Below are 25643 nucleotides of genomic sequence, written 5' to 3' on the forward strand. Positions count from 1 at the left end.
ATTCTTCCTAGCTCGAGATTTCATACAGATAGGGCTTTACTTGTTTTATCTTTCAGATATGTTCTTCATATTTTTCTTTCTTAATTACCCGTAGAGATGAACTGCTAGATCCTTCCATCAAAGTGTTACAATATTGATAGGCATTAATATTGGAAAAATAGGAATAAAATTCAGAGCCTATCTTCATTTGTTCTTCAGTATTACAGGGTTTCTAGATCATGTCAGAAAAAGATGCATCTAAGGACGGAAAATATTGTGCTGTTATATGTGCTCTAACACTACAGACATGAAAATCACACAGGTCAGAACAAAGATTGCATCACTTGAATGCAGTCCTATGTAGAGTGAAACATGGAGAATATGGCATTTTTCTCTGTCCCCTTCCTAAAAATTCCCAATGTTTGTTTTTGACATCTGATGGGCATTCAGCCGTTATCTTTATAAAAGCATCTATTAAACACTAGCACTTTTTTTCCTAAGTGGTTGCAACTTCACTATGACTGTAATTCTTCTTCTTTTAAAAATATTAACATTTACTGTCATTGAATTTCCTCTGCCATCTTATTACTCAGTCACACTCAATACTGTGAGATCCTTCTACAACTCTTCTCAGTTGACTCTAGCGCTGTCAGCAGGCTCTATTACTTCAATATTAACCCCCTTTTCCATATGTTGAACCACCCAGATGCTTGGACTGATGCCTACCGGACTCCATTGGTGACTTCCCTCCATTGTAAAACTTGACCATTTACTCCCTGTTGCTTCCTAACTTTTAACCTGCTATTAATTCACAACAGGAGTTTTCCTTTCATTGCACAGCAGCTTTAATTCTTTATAAGCCTTCAGGAAAGAACCCTATTGAAAACTTTTGGAAATCCAAGTAGATTATAACCGGATCACATTTTTTCCCCAAATCACTGCCTCCCTTGGAGAACCGATAGACTTGTGAATTTTGACCTCTCTCTGTTAAGCCATGCTGTTTAGCCTGCACGATGAACAACACAATCCTAAATTATAACTGACTCCCTGTTCCCATTCATTCCACCCCACAGCACTAAACTGTAGCTGTGGTTTGATAGTACTCATCACCCCAATCAGCTCTTTATGCACATGTGACAGAGTTTGGCTGTCAGAAAAGGAAGAGTTATGAATTATGGAAAAAAAATTTTACAAGATCATTAGTTCCCATACCCGTTTTTAACTTCCTTCTTCCTCCAATGCAATAAAAATGAATGCAGGTGTGGGAGAGGGGAGAAAGCTCTCGAAATGGAAAAGGTAGCTTCCTTTTAGTTCATTGCAAAGGAAACCAACAAGCCTAATACCAACGGAGTAGCCCAAAGTGACGGCTTCCAAGCTCACAGGTGGCTTCCAAGCTTCAGTGGACAAAGGAGAAGGACATTTCCAATGCGGTTCCCTAAGGAAATAAAGTTTATTGGAGTGGCTGTGCACCACTCCACCGTCGCCTTCCCTCCCTCTGCCCCGCACCTTCTGCCCGTTGGATGGCTTTCGCCCAGCTGGACAGGGACACCGAGGACACCAAAGTCTGAAAAACCTGTAGGTTTTGGCAAGTGCCATGGCAAGGTGGGAGCCGGACGCAGGGGAAGAGAAGCCGGTGGCACCTCCCTCGAGTGGGAAGCCAGGAGGAGCGGACCACTCATCAGCTGTGGACAGAGGAGGAGGAGGAGGAGGATGCCGCAGCAGCACCCAGCCTTGGGTGACCCGCAGCGGAGCTAGGAAGGAATGGGGTGTAGTGCAGCGTTTGGTGGTTTTGTGCCTAGTTTCTCTCCACATCTGACAAAAATCCTTCCTGCTGATGTTGTATTTGTTGCCGATGTCTCGTTAGACAAAGTTTCAAGAAAAGCCGGTTTGGGGAACTGGGGTCATGCACCCCCTGGACCTGCAGCCTCTCAGAGAAGCTGGAACATAGGTGCAGCCGGGGACCCTGGGATAGCCAGGCACAGCCGAGAGGGGTGCAGGGCCACCGGCTCCAGGGGGTCAGGGAGCGTGTCCTACCCACTGGCTTAGGCAACACCAGGCACCTCACTACAGAGCAGTCTGGCAGGAATGAAACAGGGTCATCAGGGAACTGTCCCCTGCGTCTAGCACAGGCTTATCTAACCCAAGAGGGTTTGAACTGAACTTTTCATTCAGAAAATTGTAATTTTCCATTTCAAATTTCATCGTGACACTGTTAACAGAGCTCTAATGTATTTCACTTTGTGCTCTCGCATAGCAATAAAGCAGTTTTGTCACACTGTATCTGACACTGGAGCGGTAGGTATTGGCTGATGATTTAATATTGTGCTTTTACTGTCATGTCTAAAGAATTTTGGCTGGCTGGTAAAGCGGATAACAGACAAAGGCCAAAGTACAGTTATTCACACCCTGTTTTATGGTTTGGTTTTTCTCATGTTATGACATGAGATGCAAGAAACACAGCACAAAGGTTTCCATCTGCTAGAACAGAGAAATGCAGGATTCCTAACACAGAAGAAAAGTCCATGGTGATATATATTCCCATAGGTATTACAGTGCTTATCTTTTGAGATACTTACAACTATTTGAATATAGTCATAGATACAGATACATGTATAGACACACAGAGAAAAACAGACAAAGCTTATGTCTTATTCTAGATAGCAGCTGCAACATACTGAAAATGGTTCACTTGCAACATACTATATGCAACTAGCATGGCCTTTTAAAAGTGACTATATTGTTACAGATTCAAAGAAATTATAAACAAATCAGTTAGTGCTTATTAGAAGGGGTATATTTTTCCTGGCTTTATAATTTTACAGAATAAATCTTATGGATCAATCTTGGAAAAAATACTTGAAAGCAGGACCATAAGAGCCACAGCCACCTTTCCTAAAGATGTTTTCCAAGCAAAATCCAGGTTCCAGTTCCCTGGATTCTAATGCTGGCAGCCAGTTACTTTTCCTGTAACAGTCTGAACAAGATCCCAAATCTGAAAAAATAACAAGCTCTAAGAATATTCAGGTCTAGAAACACATGTTCCACGAAAACTTTTACTCTGAAGTAGCCTTCAATTGCATATACATTTTTAAAGAAAGTCAAGGCAAGGTCTGAGCAAATCAAAGTGCAAAATTGGAAGGGGGGGGGGGGATCTTCCACAAATTAAACTATTATACACTACAGAATTTTGCAGACCCACAAATAGGTAGGTCAGAAAACAAAAACACACGAAAGCATTGAAAAGTGTAACAGTGTAGGTTTTAAGAGCCAAGATTAATCATCTCTCTCTCTTTTGAAAAAGAACATTCCAAAAAAGCATCACCAAAATGCAAGTAAGACGCCACAATAAAAAGATGTATTATGTACCAACAAATACTTAGTGTTTGAAGAGACATCACAAAAACTGCATCACAGTCTTGAAATAGATACTTAATCCCACAGACAATCCTTAGTTTAACTGGGTACAAAGAAAAGTGGTTTAGATGTCACATTCTCTACATTTAGCTCACAAAAACAGGCATTTGCCTTGAATTTTTTTTTCGCTGCTGGTAACAAATCCAGAAGAATTTTGCTCTTTTTGTACATCAATGCATATTTTTGCTACATTAACCTGAAAGAATTTTCCATCCTGTATCTTTGAGCTGCACACATAAATATCAGAGGCAAATATCATAGATAAGAAGGAACCTAGTTTAGAAACAGACTTTCTGCCATGACATATCACAAGCAGAGAGTTAACTTTTACTTTCCAAATCACAAAATATTAAATACTGAAACATTCTTTGAAATGTTAACATTTAATTCTTTAATAGCATCCTCAGAGACTTCACAACTCTCACTTAATTTGAGGGTAATAGGTTACAGCAACTTATATCGCTGCACTGGACATAATTCTTTTTTTGTGTGCTTTTATGTTAAGCCAAAATTGCCTAAGTGCATATGACTAAGTTGGGGGGGGTGTGTGTTTTTTGTTTTTTAAGAATGTGTATACATTTAAATGAATGCTTTTGCTTTCTGCTTTGGTTTTCAACAAGTAGCATTTTTGACCATGCAGCGTCTCGCTATTGTTCCTGTCTGTATCCACCACATCTGCTCCACAGAACTTCCCAATATTTTTTTTTCTGTAAATTGTGTTGTATTTTGTATGCAAACCTTACACAGAACTGAAAAGAATTTAATGAAATGTCCTTGACAGCCCGTCACAGAGCCCTGCTCCGCGTGTGAGAAGGTGGCAGTGATCTGACCCCGGCTGGGCTCTGCGTTTGCCTCTCCCTGCCTGGTTCTTGCAGAGGAGAGCCCACCAGAAAACTGCTGGCTTCTCTCTTTCAAAAAGCTCTCTAAATGCCACAGCTTGAAAAGCATGAAGAGGAACCATACATTTAGAAATCGATCCACTGGCTGCAGCAGAGTCTGCAAAGCAGCAATGGAGAAAAAGAAAAGAGAGGACTCACCAAGATACATCCTGGCGTAGGAAGAACAGTTTTGGTAGCAACCCTCAACAGTCTGGAAGTTAATACTCTGCTTCTCTCCTCTTTTCCTTTCTCAGTCCCCCCACTCCTAATTTCCCCATTTAAGGGAGAAAATAACAAGGCAGAAGACGCCAAGAGACTTTCATGACATAAACAATAAGGCCTTCCTGTGCCAACATTTCCTTTAAAAACACTTGCCAATAAAGCTCCTGGAGGCCAGCAAGAGAAAGAAATGCCGAAACAGCCGTGACATGAACTTGGCATATTTTCTGACTCACTCACTTCCCTTGAGACAATCCCTCCAAGAGAATGCTGAAGGATAATGGGAAAAGAAAATTTCTTCCAGCGAGAAGGACTTCAGCTGCCCGTGCTACACAAGAAAACTGCCAATTAACTTTATTTCTGTTTACCTACAGCCTCGCTCACTCAGCCACCTCCGCTACCATGTTTCCTGACTCACACACTCATGTTTGCACATTCATCTTGTAATCCTGATGTCTGGGAAAGGCAAGGAGGCTTTTAAAAAATAAAATCCTGAGAATCCCCCACTCCAAATAATTTCTGAACAGCAGGGAGAGTGATCAATAACTGATAAAGGGCAGCCAAACACCTGGCTGCTTCACACACCAAATCCAAATTTCCTTTTTCCTTATCCCTGCTATTTATACTTCTTTTATAATTTTTTCATGCCAGACACGCTAGTCTATAAAACATTAAGGATACTTATGTATCTTGTGTATCTGTAATGAAAGATTGTCAAGATTATTTTGCCTCATCAATCCATCTCATTTTGAGTAATACCATGTTTTCAAAACTAAATGGCACGTTAAAGAACCAGAAATTAAAATCTCTTTGGAAATCAGCATCTTACACGCACCGACATGCACTCCCTCCCTCCCTCCCTCCTGGGGTACGGCCGTCCCCTGCCTGCAGCCAGTCCCCCGTGGGCAGGAATGCAGGGGTTCAGCTGCCTCCTCTCACCCGTGCCTTCGTCTTCACCTCCTGTGCAGGGGGACCCTCCCCAGGAGGCTCAAGCCCAGCTCCCGAGGGAGAGGACAGGTGGGAGGCAGGCCAGCACCGTGCTGATGGCAAGGGGACGACGTGGCTGCTCCTCCACCACCGGCTCGCGGCGGCTCCCGGCTCCCACCCGTCCGAGGGAAACGGGTCTCCGGCCAGGCTTTGCTCCGGGGCTGCCACCCTGCCGCGCTCCCCTCTAACTCCCCACCTTATTCGCAGGCAGACCGAGCAGAAATTTTTGTTGCTGCTTTGGGGGGGGCTGCCTGATTACCGGTCTCAGTCTTGCGATGCGGAGACACCACCTCTTCCTTCCACACGTACCCGAGTCAGGGGACGTGCAAAGAGCCGTCCATCCCTCTACGCAAACCTCGCACCCTGTCACTGACTTAGCTCATGCTGGCTCTCCATTTCTAAGAAGGCAGCGAGCACTGCCAAGTGCTCCTCACTCGGCTAAGGGTTGTTATTGTTGCTGGGACTTCTTTGGTTTTGCATTCGACTCCTTAGATTAGCATCAGGGTATCACATATCACAATAACCACTAGTGAGGATTTGCTGGCCTGCTCAGAAGTGAGGGTTCACCGTACCTACAGCTGCGCAATTTTACCGTAATGTAGTCTGATATCATACGCCCCTGGTTTCTACTTTCTAATAACTTGCTGCTTTGGCACTTGGGCTTATGTCGCACTCAGCAAATCTCTTGACTCTCCTCTAAGAGCCTGCCTACCCCTGAAGACCCTCAGCAATCATAACTAAGCCAGTGCCACCAGACTGCACAATTTTGGTCTGGGTGGGGGGGTTTGTGGATTTTTTCACCCCCCCGGCATTCCCAGCTAGTATGGCTCTACTGGTAAAATACTGTAGTATGCTGTAATGTATACAGTCTACATTAGGAGTCATCTACTAGCTCACCTTTACTCCATCACGGCTGCTGGGCACCTTGTCAAGACATATGCACACACACAGTGCAAGCTTCTTTTTTCTTAACCATCTTTTTCTGCCTACTCGCAAAGCTAACACTGGTTTGTTTTTAGGTTTGTTTTCATCAAAACCTGAGAAAATATGTGTTTTTTTGTAACACCACCAGGGCAAGCCATCTGTGGTTGGCTGGCAAACTCTGAAATTCAGGGCTGGGGCAGAAATATTTAGGAGTCAAAAAAAGCTGACTTGCTTAAGAAATTAAAGCCCTTCTGACAATCTTCCAGAGAGCCCCTGAGGAAAAGGGAGGGAACCAGAGAGACTCAAGGAAAATGGATGGGAGCCCAGCATGGAGATTCAGGCCAGAACGGTTCCTAGCCAAGAAGGAAGGTTGGCAAGTAGACAAATACAGGCTTTCATAGGCAGCATTGTAAACAAGACATTAAAAATATTAATCCATTTAGATTTCAAGCACCAAGATGAGATTTACTTAAGAAGCAGAATTATGCTGGTAATGGCTCCTCAAACATTTCAGCTGAATGTCAAAACTTTTGCTCAACTGTATCAAGTGAAAATACAAGGAGCTGTTGACACTACAATATTCAAACATTCAATCGTATGGCAGGGCTGGAAAAACACAGAGGAAGGCAAAGGAACGCTTGAGCCTTGGGCAGAAACTCAAGCCCTCGCAAGGAAACTGCATTCACAAATTATTTTTACCTTCACTTCTACACCAAAATAATAAATTGAAGGGGCGAAATGGTTTCTTAAAACCAAGCTTCCTTTCAGAAATATTTTCAAATAAAATGTAAATTACCTCTACCAAAATACTTTGTTTTCAAGTAGAAACAGTCATCTAGAACAGAATGTCTTTCTGAGTGAAAGAAAGTTTAAGTAAACTTTGAACACCTAGGACTTTTAAAAAAGTTTCTTCTCTCCTACAGGAATCAGCATGTCTTCCCTTTTCCCCTTAAAAAACATACACTTATTCTAAATGATTGAATATTTTAATTTTTTTTAAAATGTATTGGAAAAGTCATTTCCCCCCAAAGCAAACAGGCATTCAGGACAACTGAAGTACAGAAACATAGAAGAAAAACATGCCTTTTTGGTGCACATGGTAAGAGTCATGTCACCTTAAGCCTGACACGGCCAGGAGACTCACGGATCTTCTTCTACATGCTGGTGAGCAGGGTTCACAAGCTTGTCTACCGAGGGGCAAGCGTGTCAGGGGAGTACCACAGGGAAAAACAAGTGCCTTAATAAGAAAAATATGAGTTGCAATCACTATATGGGATTCAGGAACTGAGAGAGTCAGGAATCTGAAGATTCCTGTATGGGGTTAAAGGAAAGACTAATATTTCTTGAACTAATAAGGTTGATCCCTCACAGAATTCCATGTGCACAGCCTGTGCTCAAGAGAGGTCTTCTTCCCCTCTCAGTAGCACTGACAATCATTGTAAAATGCCACGCGTGGACAGACTGAGATACCACTATTCAAAGCACTAAAAGCATTCTAAAGAAAAGGCTTACGTTCCCCATTATCTTAGTCACTTCAAAAAGCCTTAACTTAGTAAAAAGGATAGAACAGCATCCCATCTCTTGCAAACTAGGATATACTTACTACACACCCCTCAGAATTATATTTATCAGGTTCCTTAAAAAAAGAACAAAAATGAAAAGATAAAAAAAAACCCACTAAGCTCTTTTCCTTGCTTATACCTGTAGCCACTCATAAACTTATCTTAAGCTTTCCACAGTATCTGAAATGGAAGATCTGAGCAAAGGAAAAACCTCAAAACACTGAGTTAAAGCAGGAATAACTTCATTCTGCTTAGGAGGGAAAAAACTAGATTAAAGTTTAAAGAATCTGAAATTTTATAACAGCTTAAACATCTAAATGCAAATGCAAGTAGCAACACATGAATTATAGAAATACTGTAGCACTCCTGATCTTATGAATCATACTATGAAATTTGCTTCTGCACTCTCAATGTAACCAGAATGAAATACTGGTGTCTCAGATATTTTGAAATGATACACAAGCAGCACATTTAATAGCATTAATTTTAGTAAGTTAGCATTCTATCTCGGATGCATCTGTTTCAAAATGTTCTTGTTGAAGGTATTTTTATGAAAGCTATTTGCCTATTACATACCACAACCAGTGCAACTTCACAGTCCAGGGAGGCATTTTCATCACACGAAAGGAGAAGCCATTAGCGAAACGCTGCTTGGCAAACAGTAGCTCACACACTGAAGCTGCAATATTATCCTGGCTTTCCTACATATTAAACATAGGACTATGTTCAAAGTAAACATGTGGTCATAATTAAATAATAATTATGACTAACATTTGTGTAACACCATTCATCCAAATAGTTTAAAGCATTAGGTAAATCTGTAAACAATGGGTCTAATCCTGCACCCTTTACTCACATAATACCATGCAGTTCAAATGGGCTACGTAGATCTTGTCTACACACAGACTTAATTGTTCTCAATTAACTCCATATGTCAACACTCATTCCAGTGTGTCTTGTTCCTGTTTAGCTTAATTCTCTCACTGCTTACTACAGGTGAACATACTGTTTCTACACTCTCACTGATTTAACATCACTTTTATGGGACAATTTCCTACATGGATCCCACAGTGCTTTTCAAATCTCAACGCAGCCTCTCTTCTTCTACATGCTTCTAATAAGACAAATATTCTTCTACAGATGAGGAAGTTCAGTTGTTATTAGTATGCTTAAGGGACTGACCATCACATCTGACTTGCATCTGTAAACCCAGGACGTACAATTTCTATTCTCATACCTTAATCACACAAATAGCCTTCTTCATCCATCACGCTCCAGAGTAAAACTACAGGAAATGGTAAGAAGAAGGGAAAATTCTGCAGTTTCTAAAAATAAAATATATTTGGAAGCAGACATGCTCAAATCACTTTTATGCATCCGTGGTACAAGCTATGTCTTACAGAGAACGAAAGTTGCTAAACGAGTTAAAAAAAAAAAAATATCAAGAAGAACTTGCAGACCTTCCTGACATTTTGGTGTCAGTCTGCCTTGACAGTCAAGCAACTGGAGAACAAGGCGAGAGACCAGGAATACCCGAGTCAGATTTCATTTTGGCTCTGCTATGGACCGTTACTTAACTTCTTTGTTTCGGCTGCATTATCTGTAAGTCAAGCCAAATCATCCCTTCCTCTTATGGATCTTTTGAAATTCATGAAAATCCCTACGGCCCTTTGAAGACAAATACTGTTTACTAGTGCCAGCTGTTATTTAGCTTTTAGCATTTTTCACCTTCTATCTTAAATTTTGCATAGAAAAAAGTCACTGTCACATCTCACTCTCACCGCGATTTAGTGTATTTTCCTTCCAATTTTAATTTTCCTTTGCAAGAGGTATGCTCAGTTTTAGGTCTTATATGTATTCCAAGTAACTTTGGCATACATCAGAAAGCTTTTTTTTAGCACCAGACAAAAGCACTGTAAAATGTCATCCACTGCTGAATTGTCAGCAAAGCTCACACAAGCGCGGCAGTGAAATAGGGTGGGGTTTTCCCCTTAAAATATTCTAATGGGTTTAGGCATTTCTCTGATGTGTTCATTCAGAAAAAAATTACAATAGCTGCCTCATCTAAGCACAATTTGGTCGAACCTGAAAAGAATCTACTGCCACAATAGCAATCCCTACTATAGAAGAAATCCTGCAAAAGTCACTGCAACTGCTTACTCACTATGGAAGGATTTCTTGTGAATTCAGAAGCCGCCGCACGGCTGCTAGTTAGTAAGGACACAGCTCTCCTTGTTCACTGATAACCCCTACAGCTATGCACTCTTAATCCCATATATAGATAGTGTTTGTGGACCCTATATGAGTGAAAATGTGGATGTTAATGGTTTAATCCACAACATGTTAACAGCTTAGTTTTAATATGCAACGAAAAGGACATGTTATATTAAAGTGCATTGCCTTCACATCCGAGGGTGGGGATGGAGAGGTGTGCTTATCTCATCAGTTGGACAGGCAGCATCTGTCAGCAGCACAAATGGGGAGCGGGCAGGGGAGCTTTCTCGTCCTGTCCAGCCAAAAAAGCAGCAGAGGTGCTATGCTGTCTCCTGCCAGGACACCCAGAGCAGCTCTCCTGCTCAACAGCACCTCTTCATTTATGTTTGCGGTGCCTAGAACAGGACTGCAGCTGTAAAAGCCGAGCACTCTCTCTCCCTTCCCATGGACCAGATCTTGACAGCGCTGCAGAGACCACAGCTAAACACTGCGCTGAGGCACAGAAACCAACAGCAACTCCATTCAAAACCAGGCTGTAGCCTCCTCTGCTCCTTATCTGTGCCCTTGTTTTGGGGTCAGGCCAGAAAGAGCCCATGAGCCTGCTGGCAAGAGCACCTCTGGCACTGCTCCACATCCTCGCTTACAGCAGGGGTGAGCAGCACACAGCCCAGACAGGGGAGCGATACTGGGGGGAAATGGGTGTCATGCTGCCCGGCACCACAGAGCTGCCTATAAATACAGAGACACTCAACACTACCTCTTAGCAAATCTATAATCCTGGAGAAGCTGTTCATAGGAAGCTATAAGTGACGCCATGCAGGATACATTCGCTGATGCACTGCTATGCACAGCACTGGAACAATTCATGCAAAGCTTTGATACAGTCTTCTCGTGGCACTGAACTTCAGCCAGGAGGGCTGAGAAACTTCCTAAAGTGAAAATGAACAGTACATTACATGAAAGCACACAGGACAAACAGGCTTGGTCATTTGGATTTCCAGAGCTGCTTATGAGTAAAAAGCAATTATCAGATTTGACACAATGGCAGGCTAGTCCATGCTTTCAATTATGTTTAATGCTAGAAATGCAGAATCAAATCTGCCTGAGATACAAGATATGTTAGTCAAAATAGCCAAAATTTTAACTGACATTATGGTAGGTTATAAACTGCAATAGCTCAGGAGTCTTCCTGACAGGAAAAGCAGCAGCTCCAGAGGATAATAACCATTTCAGGGATCTTAGCTAAATGCCCCCCGAGTCAGAGTTGGCTGTAAGTGCATCTAGAGAAGACACAAAAAAAATGTTCAGGGGCAGAAAGCAAGTCAAAACTTTTTCTGAATCTAATTAGGACAAAGGAAAGTACAAACTTCAATTTTTCTTTCATTTTAAACCAGACACTTTTTATTGCTATAACTGTATCTCACTATCACTCCCATAATTTATTTATCACGATTCACTTATAAACACACCCTGGTACTATCTGAGTTTATCATACCACTGATTTTAAAATTTCATATGCTGCTATTCTGGGGCTCTTGCATCCCTGAAAGATGTAGTACTCCAAATCTCTGTGAGCACAACGGATTCTGAACATCCCCACAGTACATCTTTCTGACATGGAAGTAAATCCAGTGCACAGTAAATATGCAACTAATATCAAAACACTTCTTCAGATCTGACCAAAGTGGTGGTTGCATTTAACTCTGAATAATGAACAGGCAGAAGCCACTCTTTTAAGAGAGATGACATTTCTGAGTGTATAACACAGGCCAGATTCCAGTGAGATCCTTCTGTTGGTCTAATTTCACTGGTTTTGATAAATTTTCTCCAGGCTGCAATTGTGCTGCGACAGTGACCAAGATTAGTAAGAGTTCAGTTCAGTTGTCCACTCATGACCTCAGGTATCCTGCCTGGCCTCCACCAGCTGCTCCAGACCCTGTATGAGTCTGGGTAGGTCACATGTAGCTAGATGCCTACCTTTAGTCATCCCTCCATGAACTGATTGCTGTTTCTAAAACATCTGGAACCTGGATGATTGTTTCCCTCCAACTTCTGGTGGGCTGGGTGTTTGGGCCCTTGAGGATCCTGGACATATTTCTCCTCCAGGTTCTGGAGCACCACAAACAGAAGATGACTACAGTGATTTCTACAGAACTCACATGTGAGCAGAGTATATTCCACATTCTTCTCAGCTGAAGCTTTGAGACCTTCCTTCTCCTGGGGTGCACACATGCAGCAATCAAGAAGAAAATCCACCCGTGTCCTCAGGCAATTTCTACCTCATTAGGATGTACCAGAGGCCATTAGCCATACAGAAATGGCAATTCTTTGCTATTTGCCTTTGAAATGCTGCATATCATGACATTTCAAACCTTCCAACTGAAAACTTTTAGGAAGGATAATCTGATCAGCCTCCTTCTCATTGGATGGGTATACTTCAACTTGAAGCTAATAATAAACTTTCCTTCCACTGAGATTTATTTTTAATGAAACAAGTACGTAATCTAAAAAGGAAACCTGAAAATTAAGCTAAATTTTAAAATAAAATATAAAATGTAATGTTCCTACCTTATACCTGCATCACCTTCTAATAAATGTAATGCAGCTGTGGGAGGGCATTTTCAGAAGGGAGGAAAGTCCTAGGAAACAAATTGCTTTTAGTAGAATGCTGAATGGTTTCATTGAGTATTTTTAGCCTGGCCTCTTGAGATGCTCTGCAAACATTTGCAAAACTCTAAAACAGAGCCAGGGCTATGTCACTATCTTTGGTACAAATAATTTGTTAGGAACTATTTTGTTCTGGCACAGGGATGTATCAAGAGAGGATGCGTGAACTGGCTTGTTTTCTTTTGGATTAATGTTGTTTGTCAACTGAAGGCTGTCTTTATGAGGAAAGAGCGAGGTGCCAAGAAGTACATTTCACCATGCCAAAATTAAAGGGAGGAGTTCAGAAGCAGTCTTTTATTACCTAATTAGTTTTATCAAATGACACAGATCAACTAACAGGAGATAACTAATAGGAAAAAGGGGTCTAATGAAAAAGTAAGTTATCAGCTGGATGGTCTCCAGAAGACAATTATCTCTCTAGGTAAACAAGTACTACTGTTGGGAGGTCAGACACAAAGCGCAAGGGATGGAGGTCTTCTCAGGATACCAGCCCTCAGTGGAGTTGAAACAGAAGAAAAAAGTAGTGGGATAAACTACACTGAGAAGAAGGGATGACTTGTTATTAAGGGAGCTAGTATCTTTAGATGAAATTATTCCTATCTGGCCTATAGATATCCCACCAGTTGTTTTTTTTGAAACACAAATCAAGTGCAGCTTGCCAGATTAGTATCTCTATTCAAAATGAAAATCAGGACTACAATAAGAACAGCCACATTCACCTGCTCAAAAACAAATTACCACAATAACTTTTTTACAGCTAGCGGGAAAAAAGGCAGCTCACAGATCTCATTTTATCTTGATTGCCCTCCTAAGACTGGAAAGGATGATCACAAAAAAACCTAGGGAATTTTAGGTATTTATCTCCTTTATCCAGAATAACCGAATGTAGGATCTGAAAGGTACTTTACATGTACTTAGGTTTCCTTTCCATTATTTTCCCAATTGCATGATCTAAGCTAGTCAGACAATTCAGACTCATGTGGCTCACATTCAGATTACATCAACTCTTAATTCCTAATTTGAACAATACTTTCACATTTCCCATTATTATTTGCTTATCTGGTATATACCTAAAATACGCAAAACTTGTCTGATTGTTTTAGCTAGTAAAATGACACCAGACTCATGTAACAGCACAAAGGCATTTAAGAAGCCTTGCTGGAAAAAAAAAAAATCCAGAAATGAGGATTTAATTGACTAAAGACTTGTGCCCCCCAGCAACTTGAAGAGAAGCAACATCGATTTTTACAAACATTCTTTGAGAATTCAAGTGATGCAACAGAGGAGTTTTATTATGCTATTCTTTCCCTTCATCCTCCCACTCCTCCATCATTCAGTTAATTTGAAAACAGATGGGGCAAAGAATTTATGGGAAAATGCTCTATCTATTGGGGTCGACAGTCCTACCTTTACTGCAGAGCTGTGGGGACCACAGGAAAGTTTCATATATATTTACAGTATGCTGTAGCAAGGACTGCCAGATGCAGAACTACTAAAGGAACCTAAAAATCAGTCACTCTAAATGGAAATACCAACCACTGCCACCCCAGAACTATGTTAAGAGCAGGCATAAGATGTTTATGAGGCCTTGGCACGTCCTGGGCAGGGCTGGGTAGCACTGCTGGGAAAGAGCGGTCCGTTTGGTTCCTGTTAGCATGCTTTTCCCTGCGCAGAAAGGCTGAGTTAGGGATGAAGTCCTAGCTCAGATAAGACATCTTGATGACCCTGCACCCAGCTGAGAGCACCTGCAGGGACAGAGGCTTCAGCCTAGGCTTACATTGCCAATCCAGACTGCCACGACCCTTTCCACGGAGCACTGACATTCCCATCAGCCTGCGTGTGGAACAGGTATCACTACTCCTCTGTGCCTGAACGGACTTAGTAGGGTATTGGATTTTGGAGACTCTATAATAAGATAGTCCAGGAAAAATAAAAGAAAAAAGAGAGAGCACAGTATGGGAATGCAAACTACTGAGCTCACGCAGGCACAAATAGAAAGCAGCTTTAGTTGAGGAATGAAATAACCAGAAGATGAACCTATTCCATCTGCCATCCACCTTTAAAGCCCTGTAACAGAAAAGACTGTAAGATTCATGGCCTTCACAAGTCTCCAAGTGACTCCGCAAAGAGCGAGGATTCTCTGCCAAAAATAGAGAGCCTTCACTTTCCTCCAGAGAGTCAGTCCTTGGCTGGCAAACCTTAACCGCTGCAATATCCAGACCTGCACATGGATGAGGTCACTGGCCACGATCAGCACATCAGCATGTGTGATGCAGATCTCAATGCACACAAGAGCCAGCTTCTCCCCTAACGTACGATCCTTCACTCCCACAAAACAGTGCAGTACCACTGTACTCTCTCTCCTTCTCTCCCACCACCACCTGCTGATTGTTCTTTCTTCCGTCATTTCCCTTTACACTAGAATTGGCTGCAAGGCATGGTGCTATCGTATCAGGGCGAAATCATCCTTGGCATTGCCCACGTTGAAAAGACTAGCAGACGAGGAAAAATTGGCCAAGCCAGGACAGTGAGCAGAACCAGAAAAGTAACCACCGTCACTCTCGCCATGATCACCTGAAGATTCAGTCAACTACCTTCCTTCTTCCAAAAGAACTTGCCCAAACAACCAATTACATTTAACTGCACATCCTTTCTCCCACAAAGGGTTTCTAGCAGGCTTTGATCGTATGTGCTGTGCAGGGACACTGAATTTCCAAATGCTTTGCTTACTTTTTTTCTTTTAATCCTTTCCCTCCTGTGTGCTCTAAGCAGCAAGTATCTACTATGTCTACCAGAGAACTAAGTAGCAGAGGTTCCTGGACTCAAAGTCCCAAATCAAACTGTTTAATGCTAGGCAACGATTTTCTGGGTTCAGTTACACCACTCAAATTTATACAGCTCTACCTATAAGTTGTGAGAAGACTCTTCCCATAAATCAGTATACGTCGCAGGGTGCAGCCAGAGCGATCTCCTGAGATCGTCGTTCCTCCATGCCTACTGCATTCCTGCAGACAGCTCCTCTGAAAATTATAAGCTTTAAGGCAGTGTCCTCTGCACACCACCTTCCTTCTCCACATTTCCTTGGGAAGTTTCAGCCTTCCTGCCCCAGCACCCCCAACACCAGGCTTGTCCCAGTGGCACAACATGAACCCGTCAGAACAAACAAGCTGAAGGAAAGGCATTCATGCTTACTGCTGCTTTTGCCATAGCACCCTGTCATTTTCAACCTGGTCGTCATAGGAGCCCTAAGGCTAGATGCAACGCATCGCCAACCCGTGGCCACAGTAAATACTGAGACCTCTCCACAAAGACAGAGTTGGTTCAGGAAGCATACCTGAATACAGGAAAAAAATGATTAGAAGGAATGTGGGCAAGAGAGGCCATCCAAACAAAAAAGCCTCACTTGACCAGATCGCTGACCTTGCCTAGGAACGCAGGCACCATACACAGGAGGAAAGCTATCTATACTCAAGCTGCTGTTAACACCCAGATTCACATGCTGTTTTCCACAAAGAAAAGCTGTGTGTAAGGTTAGAAGGCAATAAATCACGTTTCGTTTTGGATCAGCTTATTGTTTAGGGGACACACACACACACAGAGAAATATCAAAGCCTTTTTGAAATTAACAGTGAGTGATTATGTGAGGCAAACCTAATGAAAACACAACAGAGTCTCTTAGTTAGGGGTAGAGAATATTCAGCCAAAGCCTTCCTCTGACTCCCACCGAGAATAACGCAATATGGCAATAACCATAATTAAGTATTAGAAGAATGAAGACTGAAGTCTTTCCGCTAAGTTATTGTTTTCCTGAATCATTAATTGCACGAGAGCTTTCTACACCACTACAGCATTTCAATTTACTGACCTTTTCTATGACAAATTTACTGTACATTTTTGAGGATGGACAAAAATTTTATAATTATTCTAATACGTCTAGTAGTAATAGTTATAAAGGACACTGAGCATTTGGTCCTCTGTTCACTGTTATAAAATGCAAACTAGGCAAATAGATGATAAGCAATTAACAGGTTTAGCAACACATGTGATTAGCTGCAGTCATATTAAGATAGAGTGATTCTTATGCACGCTAAGTGGATTATTTAATTAAGTGATATGCATTTCAGCAGAATGCACCGCATAAGAGTGTGTGCAAGTTGCATGCCTGTTGAAAAGAAAGTGTTCTTGCAAATTCAATACATATAGGTGGGAACTGTGGCTGTTACTAAGGATTATCCAATACTTCCCATAAGATCCGATTTTCACTTGCTTATAATTTTGCAAGACTAATTGTTTGGGCTGAAACTTTCCATGTTGGATGTGTGCCTCAGGCTATTTTTTTCTTACATCAGCCAAAGCTGTTCAATGATTTCCAAGATAAAAGCCAGGAAAAAAAGACATTGTTTTACAATGAGAAAACAGTATCTGGTAGCTCCTCCTTCAAGAATTCAAATATCCTTCTTGTTTTAAACAGGCAGAAGGTGCATTTTAGTCAAGGAAGTAGCTTTTGCCAGGCCAGTTAAAAACTAGTTCAAATCTGATGACACTCCAAACCTCTGCAAACTTGCGAGAAGCGCTGGATGTGGGCTTTAATGCCAGGTACCGCTGACAAGCACCATCCTCACACGAGGAGAGGAAGACGAGATGCCTTCCCTGCCGTTGCTGCTGCCTGTGCCGCAGCCCGGGACGGAGGTCAGGCAGCACCGAGAGCAGGACCAGGCTCACCCAGGCTCCTGCGGGGAGAACCTGCTGAAAAGAGGAGGAGAAAGAAGGTATACCTAGCCCATATAGGCCACTTATTCAGAGGAGAGAGAGTAGGATCCCCTGAAGAAGAGGTTGAAAAGAAGAGGATTTAATTGGCTGACTGAAGTGACTCGGATAATGAGTTTACGACTAAAAGAAACAGCCAGACGGGTCATGGGTGGGGTACGGCGCTTGACTTTGCAAACTCTGTGTGTTGCGTGTGTACAGCACTTAAGTAAGAATAAAATGCACTTAAAAGGATGTCATAACATGATAACTCAGAAATGGACAATGCAAAGCTAATGTTCTTAGATACTGGCTATAATATGCTGCTCCTAAATATTTAGGCACCTCGGTGCAGGTATCCTGTTATTTAGACTCTAAGTATCCCTGTAACTGCAGTCAGAAATAAAACTGTTTATCAGGAGAAGGTTAAAGGGTATATAAACTTAGCCCCGTTTCCATGATTAGAAACTGATATATAAAAAACAAGAAAGACGATTTGAAGCATCTCAAACAGCAATCAGGTGGATAGCTCTTACTGAGTTTTTTATGGAATTTTATGCCTTTGAAAATCCTCCCTGTTTCCTTACAAATCCAGCTATAGACAACTTCATTTCAGCAGTCCTGGGGAGAGGACACTGGAGCTAACAATCACGACCGAGAACGAAACGTTAAACAAAGCCCTTCGGAAAGACAAACACTGTGTTTACTCTATAGCTACTGTGTAGCTCAGCACACACCTCCTCAGCCACCTACTCCCCAGCCGTAGCAGCAGCAGAGGGTCGGCATGGGCAAAATCCCCGTGCCCTGCCTTTGGAGCAGCCGCAGCTCAGACCCAGCTCCAGTCCATTTGCTCCACCACGGCTGCAATGTGCCGAGGCACCCAAGGTCGCCCTGCCAGAAGGCAGTGGCAACGATAGGGAGGTCCTGAACCGCTGTCCTCTGCAGGCAGGTGAGTGGGATGGGTACTCTGCCTCGGCACAGGAGAATTTCTGAAGGTTTTCACTGATTTCTGCAGCGATTTTCGAGCAACAGCCAGAAAGGAACCGCAAGCGTTGGTTAATCGTTTACCTTTCTTGTGTTGGTTGCTCAATACAGAGCAGGCATTGCGCACACAACTACACCACGGTCTGGAGTCGAAATGGAACAAAGTAAGGCAGAAAACTTTCTGTGACTGGGGGCTCAAGGTTGTCCCCAGAGATTATACTTAGAAATATATGTAGAAATGTATTAATTTAAGTAACTGATTATAATTTTTTGTTTTTTTCAATCTTCAGCTCACTTTCTATGTTGTTCACCTGTTCTCCTTTCAGCAGCAAGTTCCACTTTCCACAACTAGCCGGTTATATGATGAATTAGTCTAAAAGGCAGAAGATGAAAAGGAACGCTAGCTGTGCAGTTGGACCCTGCTTTTCTTCCTACCCTGTACAATATACTTTATTCCCACAGATATAAACTCCAATACCCATTACGACAACACTACTTTCATTGATTATGTGCTTATTAATGCCGACTTTCCTTCAGCAAAGAAAATCACCTTCTCCCAGGAGAGAGATGATTTGCAATTTCATAATTGCGGTGTCTCTTAAGTAGTTCTAATTTTAACAGGACAAAGTACATCTTGTTTTACAAGGATGGCAGAACCATTACACAGCACTGTGCTACAACCTTTTCAGAATGCAAGCATTTCCTTAGAGACAGAAGAAAACCAGATCTAATTCTCTGTGAATTATTATTTTTCTTATTATTTAAGAACAGAAACATACTGGGATTTTGCATACCATGCATTTAAGAAGACAAATACATAAAACCAAGAGATTCAGAAAAGTTAGGACCGTGAATAATTTTGTTCCATCGTTTTAATGTAAACTACTAGATAACACTTGAAGAATTCTAGTGATGAAAAGGAACACAACTGAAATTTCACAAGAGATGTATTTGTCAAAGACAGATCTGCTCCCCAGTCCCGCTTCTCCATTGCATGAAACTGCTCCCGTTAGCGCTGGCTGATGTGGCATATGCTCCCAATAACATGGCAGAAGAGTGGCCTCGGTGGATACATAGCTTCTCCTCCCCCCCAATTCTGGATGCATTCAGTCTTAATACTTGTCACTGTCATTACTTCTTCCCTACAAAAATTAACTCTAGAGCTAGCAGGGGAATAAAATAAAATATAATATAACTTATACTGCAACTTCTTGATTTATATTTGATCTAATTGCTAAACAGCCTACTAAAGACTTGCTAGATCTGGCCCAAAAGTTACCATCAACAAATTATTACAAAATGTGTGTTGATGCACATAAATTGAAAAGAATTGCCTCAGAAAAGCAACACAAAGCACCAAGTGAATTGGAAACGGTCTGTGAAAGGCAGAGGGCATGCACTGTAGCTCTTTCATGCTCTGGTTGTCTTTTGTGAGCTTGATTTATGTATAATTAACCATTTTTTCCCCTGCAAATAATTTCATTCGAAGCTGTGCTACCCCCCATCCTCCTGCCACAGCCACATAAAGCAGTCCAGCTTAAAACGGTGACAACTGAAACACGTTGCCACAGCAAGAGTCCAAACTCTCTAAGTTAGCATAAAATCCCACTCTCTCGTCTCCCTCCTGCTCCTCCTATCATCACAAGAATGAAATAAATTCATAAACTGTAACTCTCAGTCTAATAGAGCCTTGGCCAAAATTCAAGCTTGATAATTAATTACATTCTGTCTCTCCAAATTCCCACACTAGGCTGACTAAGAGAAATAACTCTTCTTTTCCCCTCCTAGACAACAAGTTTTTATATGGCTAATGGACACAGCATTCCACCTTTGAGACAGCTGGGAGGTTAAGTGGAGAGAAGTAAGAGATATTTATAATACTTGGATACAACAACAGCAGCAGATGAAAAGAGAAGAGTATTGTAGTAAGTTTGAAGTGTATGTCAACCCAAAAGGTAAATCATTGCTCTCTAATTACACTTTCCATCAGAGAATAAAAGCACAGATGATCATACAGGACAGGCAGCTGTCAGGACTTGGTGTCTGAGGGACTGTAACGCAGACTGAATGATTTGGAATAGGAGGGTATTTGAGACAATTCAGATATGATTATGAAAAGCTGATAAATTAGTAAGATAAAACACATTTAAATATAGTGCTAGACCGCAATAAAACACAGAAGGCATCCAAACCATTTCAGTCTGAAGAATACGGAGCATTAACACTATACCATGTTCTTAGACAGCCATAAAACAAATCAGTACCTCATGCCACTATTCAGTAAATTACCAATATATCAAGAGAAGGAAAACTATTACAATACCTGTGCTATGCACATAACCTAAACCACGCATTGTGCTGGGATTACAATTGGAATTTTCTTCTGAGGCTGACGGATGAACACTACAACCTTAAGCAGCACTCTTACAAGATTTTATTTATTGCATATGTCACATGTATTTGTAAAGGACTTAATTAGCTTCTTTCCCTTCTGGTACCAAAGAGTGTGCATCATCACTGAAAAAGATCTCAAGGCAAGGCTAGCATGAAGGGTCTTGCTAGTATTGCATGTATTTCACATTGACAAAAAACAGTGCAATTCTTTCTGAACACTGGAGATAGCATCAATAAAACCTTTTTGGTTCCTTCCTTAATCTCGTCTGTGTCATATTTGCTGTCCATGTCACTGTTTTACAGATGTACCAGCAGCCTAGAGGTTGTATCCATGCAAGCACAAGACATTAATATACAGTGACAAACTATTTTTACATTGGTCATATTACTATGGAGAATATATGCAGTGGATGTTGCCAAAAGCATAGGACTGTTCTCCATGAACCAGATGGCAACTTTCGATCCTCTGTTTCTGTTTAGTTTTGGTTTCTAAAAACTCTTCCAATTCTAAATCAGAAGCAGGGTAATTTCAATCCTGCCTCACTTGAAAGCTGGTGTTGGAACAATTAATTCAACTCCAGTCCAATTCTTCATTCATTCCACTCATTTTCAATCTGTAAGGCATAAAGCCTCCAATATTTTTATTCAAATAAGGTCCAACATACTACAAGCATAACATCCACTGCATACTGCACCCATGTTCTGATACACCCTTTACATGCTCTTGAGATTTACTGCAAGAAGTTCAGGCACCTAAGGCTTGGTCACCTACCCCCACGTCAACACCACACTGACTGGGCAGAGACTCAGGAAAACAGCTCAAGTAGATTCATTAAAATCATCAACTTTAGCACAACAAATGATTCTTCTTCTGCAGTGGAAATGCTGGGTCATTATACATTGGCCAAGAGAGACAATAAAAACTCAAACTTTTCTGAGCATAGAAATGGTAAGCAGAACGTTTGTATGAGTGTTTCATTATTTTACATGCTGACTTGGTAGTAAGTATAGAGTTTAACATTAATTCTGCAAGAAAAAAATATTTCAATAGTTTTATATCTCGGTACTTTAGATTTCACAAAAACCACCAAGAACATATACACAAACTTGTACATTATTTGATTTACACATATTTTGTATATAGAAGTCTAAATCATCCTGTGCATGCAAACACACATAAAAACTATGACAAATAACCACTTGTCTAAATATACTACGTTCTGTCACCAGGTGGAAAGGATGGAGCCATCAGACAAAGATTACCTCTATGCCAGTGTTTGCCTTAAACTGGCACCTGTTCTCAGAACTATCACCCACATACGTCCAAAGACTGGTAACCCTACAGCTCCCAGTGCAGGAACTCGATTCACGTGAGTTCTCTTCCTCCTGATCAGATCTGTAACTCATTGCTACGCAGACACTTTCTATTAATTTCAAATTCTTAACTATTCACATTAATGCCAGGTATGGTGAGACCACAACATATGCTGCCTTCAAAACATGTACTGGAGCTTTTCAGGTCTCCAGTAAACAAGTAGCAGGAGTTAATTCCCATCTTTTGTTGAGCTATAATATAATTTTGCTGATTTAGGTGCAATTATTTTCAATTTATACATATGACGATCAAGGGAAATTCAGTATCACAGAAAGTATTTCACTTCTATTCTTCACCCAAGTGTAGACATCCCAATGCTTTTTTCTTTGTGGTAGGTGTTTATTTATTGTATATCATAATCTGATTTAGAATGGATTATCATGCAACTCTCTTAGAAGCATGGTCATCAATATCATGGTTTTCTTGCTTTCATCCTTACTACTCTCATCTAGGAAAGATCTGCAGTACACAATAAAAGAGCCCCAATACTGTTGCAGTGCCAAAACTCATGAAAAGGATCACAAATCCCAACACTGTAAATCATGCTTCCTTTCTCCTCTTGGTCACAAAATGTAATTACAGCTGGATCTAAGCACAATGCACGAAGTGTTCTTACAGTGTTTTGCATGTTAAACCACGACAGCATCGAGCCTTTTATCTACAGATCCTAATGGTCTTTAGATGTTTGAATTTAGACCTGCAGGCTCCCCACAATACACAGCTAAGAGAACTAGATTCTACAATTAACTGACTATCATTGCATCAGGACACATAAAAGAGGTGCTTTACTTGAAATGGTGTCCCCAGTTTGAAGAGGATTCATATACCTACTTTTTCAGACGACGCACTGAACAACCCCCTCACTCTCATCCCGCAGCTCAGACAGATCCCAAGGGGAATTTACACTCCTAAAGTCAAGATGATCAAAGTAGTCTGAAAATAAAGTGAAAAAGTTGTTAATTCACCTAAGCTACCCTTAGCTCTAGCTGGGTATCCTGAGCAGGAGGAAGGGAGGCAACAGGAGCAATATACGCACTCCCCCATGCAAAGACATTTAGGGTAAGTCTGCGCAGGGTCAGATCTATTCTCAGGGCTCTTGCGCAAAGACAAACCATCCGAGAGAGAGGAAAAGAGCCTGCTACGATCCCATTTATCACCTCGCATCCAGGTGGCCTCTTAGGGATGTTCGACTTTTCCAAATAGAGCATTGAAAGGAATGAGGGATTGGATTATCATTTAACATGTTATGGAGGCCATACCCCTTAAATAATCAACTCATACATAGATCCTGAATATACAGATACAATATAGATATAATATATAGTTAAAGTTATACTATATAGATACTCCACTACAGATTCTGACTAACTGATCTTCAAATTCACTGCACTTTCCTTAAAGGCATCCAGGCTTGATGCCTTTAAGAAAAACCCCAAATTGATGGAGAATCCAGGACTTTCTGTGGCAGTTCTCTCTGCATCTTTGAAATTTTTGGTCACAGCTGCTAGTTCTTCCCAGAGTTGCAGGCAACCCTGGGAATGCCTCAGGCACTTGAAGAACAGAATCCAAACTACAGCACACCCTTTGGGTCTTCGAAGAACTTTTGCTAACTAGTAAATGCAATATAACTGTCTCCTTGTAAAGCCTCATTTTTTAATTCAGTAATGGTCCTCATGGAGGTTATAGCATTTGAGTTTAAATTTTTTTCAGCTATTCATGAGCTTTACAAAACACTGAAGATCCTCTACCTTTCTCTGGAGGTCACAGGACTCCAAATGAATATGGTGATAATTAGGTCAATCTTACAGAGCATTAATCTGAAATAAGGACTGAGACTTTAAAAATTTTTAAGAAAATGTGTAAAAAAAGCCCAAAACCTCACAATGCTAATGATGAAACTCATTGCAGTAAAATGGCCAGTCCATTTCTCTACGATTTCCAGAACACCTGAGACATTGCTGAATCTTAGTAACTTAACTAGCAAGTCTGATGTGATACCAGTAGGATTAAAAAGCTTTCTTGATTTCAGAGAACAGACTGGAACATCACCTGGAAAAGTGACTCTTCAGTAATGCAACGCTACTGATGACTTTAGTTTACTACATATATTTGTAATGTGTATAATTCAGTTCTTCATTTCCTCATTAATTTTATACACTTTGTCATGGACTGTTGCTGGTTAGCCTGACTGGCTGACACCACTGTAAGCAAGAAGAGAATCAGTTCTGCAGATTTTAACTGAAAGACAGCTAGTGATAAAAGAAAATATATGAACACCTAGATCAAGAACATAGTGAACAGGAATTTAAAAATGGCCCACACAATGGAACCATTACATTACAGAATTACTCTACATTACATGCACTATGGAAAAGCTGCTTATATTTTGTTTTATTGACATGGTAAATTACCAGCCTTGTTCACTGTAGCATATACTTTAAAATTATCTGTTCAGATTTATCAGCATAACTAGATTTATTCCACACATGTACACACCTGTTTTATAAAACATACCAACTGTGCCAGAGCGACTATGCTGGAATCTTCTGGCTCTCAACCAAGAGGAAACACTGCAAGCTTCGCTGAACTGCCCTAAGAAACCTTCAATTTTACAATGAGGAGGTCACCAGCCAAAGTAAAAGACATTTTACGATTTGCTAATCTCCATGTCAAAAAGACTAAAGAAAAAAAACCTAAGTTTTGGTCATGTGGTCATTATTACATGAGATGAAGACCAAGACTAACGCTTCTTCTCTTGTGAGAAGTGGCTGATATCCCTGCTGTCAACCTGGTCCCCTTTTACATAAACATTTAAGTCTTATTTATAACAGAGCAAAAAATCAAAGGCAAAAGGATGAAAATGGAAAAAAAAAAAAAAAACTCTCAGATGAATTTAAATAACACAAGGCTTACCACACTCTACTGCCTTTTCCCAGGTAGCATGCCAACACTGGGGGTTATCTCCCACAGGAGACAGACACCCTTCTAGAGCCACTGCTGAAGGCCAAGTGGGACACTCTCTGCAACACGTCAAGTGTCACTGGGCAGCTGAGCCGAGAAGTTAGTTACATTCCCAAACACGAGACTGCAATCAATCAAAGGCACGCTTCATGATTCAGATTTGGTGTTGAAAAGCCTTCTCTGTTAGGAGTTTTGTGGGAGTAGTTAATGACAGTAACCTCAGGGGGATTCCACACACATCGCACCACTAGATGAAAGGATGCTTCCAAAAGGTTTCTGTGACTCTGCCTACCAAGATATCTGCCTTGATCAATGCACACTTTGGTGCTGTTGTAAAAG

General features: G+C 41.2%; 1 protein-coding gene across 8 annotated transcripts in view; it reads right to left on the reverse strand.

Annotated features, from left to right (window-relative positions):
• Positions 1-25643, reverse strand: part of THRB (thyroid hormone receptor beta) — a 173565-nt gene that overhangs the window by 75210 nt on the left and 72712 nt on the right. The window contains exon 1 of one of the 8 annotated variants that reach the window (XM_075052451.1): positions 5674-5887. The exons of 6 other annotated variants lie outside the window; for them this stretch is intronic. The gene's annotated coding sequence lies outside the window, so the exon portion shown is untranslated. Of the gene's footprint in view, positions 1-4430; positions 4524-5673; positions 5888-25643 lie in introns of those variants that run through there. One more of the 8 variants, XM_075052435.1, reaches the window with a different exon arrangement.

Source organism: Buteo buteo, chromosome 2 (genome assembly GCF_964188355.1).
Source record: "Buteo buteo chromosome 2, bButBut1.hap1.1, whole genome shotgun sequence".
NCBI lineage: Eukaryota > Metazoa > Chordata > Aves > Accipitriformes > Accipitridae > Buteo > Buteo buteo.